Source organism: Leptonychotes weddellii, chromosome 1 (genome assembly GCF_054177405.1).
Source record: "Leptonychotes weddellii isolate Sample4059 chromosome 1, ASM5417740v2, whole genome shotgun sequence".
In the NCBI taxonomy this organism is placed as follows: Eukaryota; Metazoa; Chordata; class Mammalia; order Carnivora; family Phocidae; genus Leptonychotes; species Leptonychotes weddellii.
The window spans coordinates 14,500,295-14,509,723 of record NC_138369.1 but is presented as its reverse complement, the minus strand read 5'-3'; positions in this window follow the sequence as shown (position 1 = coordinate 14,509,723).

Genomic DNA, 9,429 nt, shown 5'->3' with positions numbered 1-9,429 from the left:
TAGAAGCAAAGTTTTGTACAGTATTAAAATTAAGTTGGAATTAACATGAACTAAATTGTTATATGTTAAGATGTTAATTGTAATCCCCAAGGCAATCATTAAGGAAATAACTAAAAAATACAATAAAAGAGGGGCGCCTTGGTGGCTCAGTCAGTTGAGCATCCAACTCTTGATTTCAGCTCAGGTCATAATCTCAGGGTCATGGGATTAAGCCCCATGTTGGGCTCCATGCTGAGTGTGGATCCTGCTTGAGATTCTCTCCCTCTGCCCCTCCCACTCGCATATGCACACACACTCTCTCTCTCTCTCCCCAAATAAAAAAGTAAGAGAAATGACAGGGCGGGCACCTGGGTGGCTCAGTTGGTTGAGTGACTGCCTTCGGCTCAGGTCATTATCCTGGAGTCCCGGGATCGAGTCCCGCATCGGGCTCCCTGCTCGGCGGGGAGTCTGCTTCTCCCTCTGACCCTCCCCCCTCTCATGTGCTCTCTCTCTCTCATTCTCTCTCAAATAAATAAATAAAATCTTTATTAAAAAAAAAAAGAAATGACAGGGCAATTAAAACAGTACTCTGAAAAATATTTAACACACAAGAAAAGGCAACAACAGAGAAATAGAGGAACAAAAAAGACAAATAGAAAACAAATTACAGAGGACAATTCTACCTATCCACAACTACATAAATGGATTAAACATTAAAACCAAAAGCAGAGATTGACAGAATGAATAAAAACACGATCCAATTAGATGCCAGCTACAAGAGACACATTTTGGATTCTAAGACACAAATAGGTTGAAAATAAAAGGATGAAAAAAGACTCATGCAAAACAGTAACAAAAAGAAACCTGACATGGTTATACTAATATCAAACAAAGTAGAATTTATCCAAAAATTGTTACCAGAGACAGAGGATGTTTTGTAATGATCAAAGAGTCAATCCAGCAAGAAGACATAAACATTTTTGCAACTAAAAATAGAGCCCCAAAATACATGAGGCAAATTAAAGAGATAAATAGACAATTCCACAATAACAGCTGGAGGTTTCAACATTCCATTTTCAATCCTGGATAGAGGAACTAAGCAGAAGATCCAAAGTAAAAGAGAGTAACTATACCTATAATACAGACATCACAGACCTAACTAGACATCTATAGAACACTCCATCCAACAAGAGCAGAATTACACATATTTCTCAAGTGCACATGAAATATTCTCCAGGATAAACCATATCCTGGACCATTAAAAATGTTCAATAAATTTGAAAGGATTGAAATCATACTAAATATATTCTCTAATCACAATGGACTAAAATTAGAAATCAATAGCAGAAGGAAATACCTAAGAAATACCTAACAAAACTATTGGCAAATACCTAACAAACCTAGGTACATACTTTCCTTCCAAGCCAGTACTCTCACTCCTAGGAATCTACTACTCTGAAGACACACCTCTATACAAAAATATATATGTGCAAGGTTATTCACTGCAGCATTGTTATTGCAAATAATTGAAAACAACCCAAATGGGGCGCCTGGGTGGCTCAGTCGTCAAGTGTCTGCCTTTGGCTCAGGTCAGGATCCCAGGATCCTGGGATTGAGCCCCACATCAGGCTCCCTGCTCCTTGGGAAGCCTGCTTCTCCTTCTCCCACTCCCCCTGCTTGTATTCCCTCTTGCTGTGTCTCTCTCTGTCAAATAAATAAATAAAATCTTAAAAAAAAAAACAAACCTAAATGTCTACGCATAGGGGAGTGGTTAAATACACTATGGTACGTCACACAATAAAGAACAATGCAGCTGTAAAAGAAAAGTAGAAGGTCTCTGTGAGCTGATATGGAGTGTTTTCCAGGGCATTCTGGAAGCAGAGAAAGCAAAATGCCAAAGAGTATCTACAGTATGCTACATTTGTGTAAGAAAGAAGAGGATAAGATAAACTACGCCTGTATCTGCTCATTTGTGCAAAGGGAATATAGACAGGGTAAACCAGAAACAAAAAAGAATGGTTCCCTATAAGGAGTAGGTGGGGAAATGATGGAAAGAAATGGGGAAGGGGAATAAGATAGCAGGAATGAGGGGGGAGCAGCACTTCTCTGAGCATATCTTTTGGTACAGCTCCCTTGAAACCACAGTTATGTTTCACATACACAAACATAAACAATTAAAACCAACCAGGATGTGGGGGGACTCGAAATGGAATACAAACATTAAGGATTGCACTAGCTGTGTTTTAAATTGCATAACCACACTGAAGGGGGTAGGGAAGAAAATAACCAAGCTAAGTAACTTTATGGAACAGTATCTTGACTGGCTACTGTAAGGCTAAAGACAAGAACTCTACGTAAATGCTATAATCCAGTTGGTAATTGTTGAGGGAGAAGATGCTGGATTTTGTGGGGGACATAACAGATTTGATATGAGGATTACATTTTAAGGGCAGATGTGCTGCAGGCAACTGGGAGTGACTGGAGCTCCAAAGAATGTTAGGGAGAGCCATCCACCCTCGCCTAATAGATCACAAGTCTTTACTTCTGCATTAAGAAATGACTCCTCCAGACGCTCCATTCAAGACAATTAGAACTCTAATCCAAAGAGCAGTAGAAGACAACTCATTTTTTCTTTTGTAACTTGCCTGGACATGTTTTCACTTATCAATTTGTAGAGTCGTATTTATTAGCCATTAGGTAAGGGACATTTATTTACTGTAGTTGCCAAGAAGCTATAATTGTTTACAATACAGTCTACAGTTCATTCTTGGTCTTTTATGGCATTTATTTACTTATTTAAGTGGCCTAGCCTTTCCTTTATGGCCTCTAGACCATATCTTGCTTGGGAAAGTCTCCTCACCACAAAGGATATAAAAATATTTTCCTAAGGCGGCGCCTGGGTGGCTCAGTTGGTTAAGCGACTGCCTTCGGCTCAGGTCATGATCCTGGAGTCCCGGGATCAAGTCCCGCATCAGGCTCCCTGCTCGGCAGGGAGTCTGTTTCTCCCTCTGACCCTCCTCCCTCTCATGCTCTCTGTCTCTCATTCTCTCTCTCTCAAATAAATAAAATCTTTAAAAAAAAAAATTTTCCTAAATTTCATTCCAACATTTTCATCGTTATATTTCACTTTTACCCATTTAAAGCCAGGCAGAATTTATCATGTATGTGGTTGAAGTTAAAGTGTAGGTTTCCTTCCAGATGAATTCTCAACCTTATGAACATTACTCTTTCCCATGGAATACCATTGACTTTTATATATACATATACTTCACTATTTGATGAAAGTGGATTTATAAGAAATATATTTTGTAAGGTAAGTCTATACCCAATCATTTTTCTTTTTAAAAATAATTTTGACTGTTTTTCAAACATTTATTCTTCTATACACAAGACCCTCATTCTGAAAGTTTTGTCTGTGACTGACATAATCCTATTCCAATGCCATAATTTTAATTATTGTTGTTTACATTTAATATCTAAGCACTATCTCATCACTCCCATTTCTTAAGGTTTTCTTGCCTGCTTTTTTCTGTCATCTTTAAAAATATTTTCTTAAATATTCCCCGATCTCATTTGTAATATTGATTTTAACTGCCAGCATGATGCTTGACATGTTCTGTATCATGATCTGGGTGGTTACTCAGGTGTAGATATATTTAGATGTCGCATACTTAAGATTTGTTCACTTTGCTGTATGTGTAACTGCATAAAAATTTTAAAATAAACTTGTATTTTGATACTTTTTTTTCACTTTGAGAAATCTCTGCTCTTAGTTTTAACTCTGCCTTTTTTAGTTTATTTTTTCTAACTTGTAGAGATGGATGGAGCTTAGATGATGGATTCTTCAACCTTCTTTTCTAATATATGTATTTTAGGTTTCAGCAGTATTCTTCAATTTAAAGCAAATTATACCTAAGGACAAGGTACATACAGAAGTCATGTAAGCTTAAGCAGGATGAAGCACCTCCTCAGTACTTTTTTTTTTTTAAAGATTTTATTTATTTATTTGAGAGAGAGAGAGAGAGAGAAACAGCATGAGAGGGGATAGGGTCAGAGGGAGAAGCAGGCTCCCCGCCGAGCCAGGAGCCCGATGTGGGACTCGATCCCAGGACTCCGGGATCATGACCTGAGCTGAAGGCAGTTGCTTAACCAACTGAGCCACCCAGGCGCCCTCCTCAGCACTGTTAGTAAATGTTTTCTATTACTACTGTTAGTTGTCCTTTGCCTCTTTTGTATGCATAGGGACCCTGGTGGTGGGGAAGGGGTTGGGAATGGGACAAAGGGGAGGATTCTGGGATTCCATCTTTATTAGAGCATGGACTTCTTCTGTCCTCTCCATGGGAGAAGATTTGTGCCTGTTTCTTCAAGTTTGGTTCATGTTGGAAGACTGAATTCTGGGATCCCATCTAGGTCAGGGTCTGGAATTTGGGGAAAGAGCTGGTTTCATATAGGTTCCTGTCTTTTGTTCAGCTGGGTTGTTAGCTTGTTTCTGGGCTTCTCCTGGAATCCCAATGATTGTGCTAGGGAAACTGGGGAATGGTAATGCTGGCTATGGCTTCTATCTCCTGGGTTATGGTGGTCATTGTATTGCCGAGGTTTCTTTTGCTGTGTCTTAGGACAAGGGCTTTATTGAGCCATCCATCTGTGTCTGAGAGCTTTACCACTTACTAAGGACAGTTCTCTTCCATCATGGGTCTAGGATGACCTGCTGACTGAGGCTACTGTGTTGGGACATAGAAGTATGGTCACAGTGACTGGGACTTTCATTGCCCATCTTCTGAGATTTGAAGGCTTGTTCAGGCTTGCTGCTAGTCTACGACATCCTGTATTTAGGGGAGTTTTTCTGTTTTGTTTTTTTTTTCCCCCCTGGTTTTCCAGGAGTCCTATTGTTTCATGTTCTGTGTCTGGTGGATTAATTTGCTGGCATTCATCCACTATGTCCTCTGGCTATGCAGTTTGAGTTGCTGTGATTCCCTTTGTCTGTGGCTCATGGTAGGGTGAAGTACTGCCTTGTCATTGTAGAGTCAGGGTTGGGGGTCTGGGGTTCCAGGATCCTGGAGGTTAGCAGTTTATGGGTGAGGGTTCAAAGGTTAGAATCCATAGGTCAGGAGTTAGGGATTAAGGGCAGGATTACAAGGTTAGAAGATAAATATCAGGGCCTCAGGATCTAGAAACCAGGTCTAAGGTTAAAGGGTTATAAGTTTAGGGACTAGGGCTTGGGTTAGGGTTAAAAAGTAGTGTCAGAGGAGTTAAGGTTAGCGTGGTGGTCAGGGACTGTGGTGGATTAGATGTTAGGGCTGCGGCAAAGGCCTGAGGTTTAGGGCTTCAGTTTAAGGATCAAGGGTCAGAGTTACAAGGTCAGTGTCAGAAGAGAATGAGTCAGGGTCAGAAGATCTAGGTTTAGGTTACAAGTTAAGAGTTAGATCACTGGGCGCCTGGGTGGCTCAGTTGGTTAAGCGACTGCCTTCGGCTCAGGTCATGATCCTGGAGTCCCAGGATCGAGTCCCGCATCGGGCTCCCTGCTCAGCGGGGAGTCTGCTTCTCCCTCTGACCTTCCTCCTTCTCATGCTCTCTGTCTCTCATTCTCTCTCTCTCAAATAAATAAATAAAATCTTTAAAAAAAAAAAAGAGATCACTGCCAGTGGTGCAGTTAGGGGTCAGGATATAGAATTTAGAGTAAAAGGTTACGTACTAGGGTTGGAATTTGCTAGGGCTAGGGAAGCAGAGTGAGGGTAACTTGTCTTTTCCTTGCTGTGGGCAGATTGTCCAGGAAGATAGAAGGCTTCAGCTTCTATGGTTCCATAAGCCCCAACTCCCAGAGGATACACGTCAAGGTTTCACACTAACTACTCCACTGCACACCCGATTTGACCATGGCAACACTGGGCCCTAAGGTTCAAAGGATCAGTAGTAGAGCGAGGCCAATCTCCCTCTCCTGCAGGCACTTCCCCGTATCTGAAAGTCGGACTCTGGAGTCCTCTTCACGTGGCTCAGGGGAATCACCTTTCCTCCTCCAAAGCAACACACACACACACACACACACACACACACACACGAAGCAAGTGGACCTGGAGGGCAGCTAGCCAGATTTTCCTCTCATTAATAAAGCCAGAAGAAAGGGTGGGCTAGAGTAACAAAGATAGGTACAGATACTGAGGAAAAACAGAGAAGGGTAATGGGAAAGAGAATGCAGGGAGTGGGTGTGACTTTAGATCGTGAAATCTGGCCAGGCTCTCTGAGGAGGTGACTCAGTGCTGAGTGAATGGAACAATACTGGGTAGAAGAGCTTTCAGGCAGAGTGAGCAGCTCCTGTGGAGGCCCTGAAGTGGGAACAAGGTGGTGGAATGGCAGGAGTGAAAGGGAGAGTGGTTTGTGAGGAAGGAACAGAAGTCAGCAAAGGCCAAGTCAGGTCGTGCATTAAGGGCCATGGTGAGGAGTTTGGCTTTTGTTCTTAGTAGAGCAGCAAAACACGGAAGTGCTTTAGGCAGGAGAGTGATGTGACCTGCTTTATGCATTAAAAAAATCAATATGGGGGGCGCCTGGGTGGCTCAGTTGGTTAAGCGACTGCCTTCGGCTCAGGTCATGATCCTGGAGTCCCGGAATCGAGTCCCGCATCGGGCTCCCTGCTCGGCAGGGAGTCTGCTTCTCCCTCTGACCCTCCCCCCTCTCATGTGCTCTCTCTCATTCTCTCTCAAATAAATAAATAAATAATCTAAAAAAAAAAAAATCAATATGGGGGCGCCTGGCTGGCTGTCAGTGGAGCGTGCGACTCTTGATTTCTGGGTTGTGAGTTTGAGCCCCACAATGGGTGTAGATTACCTAAAAATATCTATTTATTTTAAAAAATAAAAATTAAAAGATCAATCTGATGGCTGTATGAAAAACAAGCCACAGAAGGGATAGACAGTACATGAAGGGATGAGGCTGGCTTGGGCTAGGAGATGGCCAGAGGTGATCTGATTTAATGTACAGCTGAAGGTTAAGTGGACATGTTTGCTGAAGGATTGTTGAGGGGAGTCTGGCAAAAAATGAAACCAAGAACCATGCCTGAGTTTTTGGAAAACTGGATGGCTAACGGCAGGAGTGCAGCTCAGGGGATTGAAAGTTCTGTTTTATAATATTTATGGCAAAAGAAAAAATACACACTTCATCTAAAAAGCAAGTGTGAGGGTGCTTAAATATTTTTTTTTAACGGAAAAGATGTTTCAGCAGTTGTGAGCAGAGATGGTGATTCAAAGTTAGAAACTTCTATCAGGATTTTTATTCTTAAAAGTAAATGCTCTCTGTTATGATCCACTTGGTTTGTGAATATTCATTAGCTAAACTTGACTAAACTAATCCTTGGGGCTTAATCTCCTGATTAAACAGGCCAGTGACTAAACTGGATATGAAATGGGTTCCAAATATTTGTCTAGGATTCCCTTGCTCTTTTTGGCATTGTCTTGCTAATATTCCGGGGTTTAAATACTGTTATACAGCCAGTGTCCCCAAAACACTCAACTCATGTTGTCACCTCGGAAGGAAACTGAAACCCTCAGGGCTAACGTGGACCAGAGCTGAGTCTGATTAAAAGGGAGAAGGTCAGAGATTCTGAGAAGGGAAATAGCAGACCTGGCCTAACTGATGATGGGGCTTACAAAGGATACTGATAAGGCATTACTCATCCAGAAACAGCCTGACACATACACCTCCCTGGAACTCTAGAGGTCTTCTGGAGAACCCATAAGCAAGTGAAGTTGATATTTTATAATCCATCCACTTGCCCCAGGGAAGAATACTGGCTCTTTGTTGGCTGCTAGCTGATGAGCAGTCTACCCACAGGAAACAAAAGCTACAATTTTCACACAATCTGTGGTTTTTCCTTCTTCCCTCTCTGCTCTTTCTTATACATAAATCGTTTTTGCTGCTAGATTGAATCAATTATTGTTTTCCCTTATATACAAGTAGTTTTTCTTAAGTTTATGTATTTAAGTAATCTCTACACTCAATATGGGGCTTGAACTCACGACCCTGAGATCAAGAGTTGCTGCTTTTTCGACTGAGCCAGCCAAGCGCCCCTTTATAAGTAAGTTTTTAAATTATTGACAGGGGAAGGATTGGTCTTTGACCTGGTCTTCTGTCTGCATTCTTTCCCATGGTCGGTTCTTCACTGACGTATTTCCGACTATCACCACTCTGATAACTCCCAAACCTAACTATCCAACCACCACCAAGCTAGTTCTGCTTGAATGTCCCACCATCACTCCAAACTCACATCCCAAATGAATTCATTTTCATCTTTAAGCCAACCTCTTAACCAATTCCCAAACACACAGGCTGAAACCAAAGAGTTATTTTCAACTCTATTAGAAAGGGAATGCTTCCTGGACTGATTCCTTGCATCCACGACGATTTCCTCTATACACTCCTGAACTCTTAGCATAACTCTCCTCCCCCGGCTGAAGCTTCAGGGACAGAGAGCCAGGTTAAGTGTAGCTTTGCCCTTTTTCCCGTTCCTTATTTTGGAAGCCAGCTGCCCACAGGTTCTGCTGCTCTGTGTTGGAAGTTTCACAGGAATAGGCTCTGCCTTTTGGCAGATGTGGAGGGATGAATGAATGAAAACATTCCTTTTCAAAGGAATGTTAGGATCTCTTGTTTTGGCAGAGAACATAAAAGAGAGACCTGGTGAGGAATTTGGGAGTGAAATATCACATACAAGTTGAGGCTATGATGGGACCAGCACTTGAGGCATTTCAAACACTTTTCAAGTTGGCCATGTGGAAATGCTGGCCACTGTGTTCACTGGCAAGAGTTTTTGTAACTCCGATTTTATGTACAGGCAGGGATGAATAAGTACCTTAGCGAAATGCCAGTCACGTGGCTCAGCAAAGGCACTGTCCTTACACAAGCACTACGGCTTAAGCATGTCAGGGTTAAGGTGTGAGCACTGACCTTGGCCTTAGCACAGACCCACTGCCTTCCCTTGTGGGGCATCTGCAAAGCCCAAGCAGCAGAGAAGACCTTGGTGAGCAGGCCCTGCTGAGGCACAGACTGGACTACAGGAAAGTCTTTCCCTATACACGCCTTTTAGATATTGAGGTAAAACAAGTATTTGGTCCTTTACTATGTTTTTTAGCTAGTTCGACAGGCCAGGGGCTTTAAAATGCAATTAAATTCCGCACATGCTAAGGAACACAAGTGTGTAAGCTCCAAACTTTGTTAGTCCCAGTCCAGCAGAAAGCATGAAAAGGCTATCCCAAATTCCATCCCTTATGTTCTGAGCTAGACTCAAAGCCAAAGGCTAAAACCAGAAGAATTCATGTGTTGTTGTTTTCTTTTCTCCATGGTTTAAGGGTCACTCCCCACTTGCAAGTCTGTCTGTCATAACTCTGGCTAGGGTTTTATAGTTCTGAGATTTACAGTGCAGCTTCAATCTTAAAAAGATGGTAGGTTTTATTTATAACAACAAAA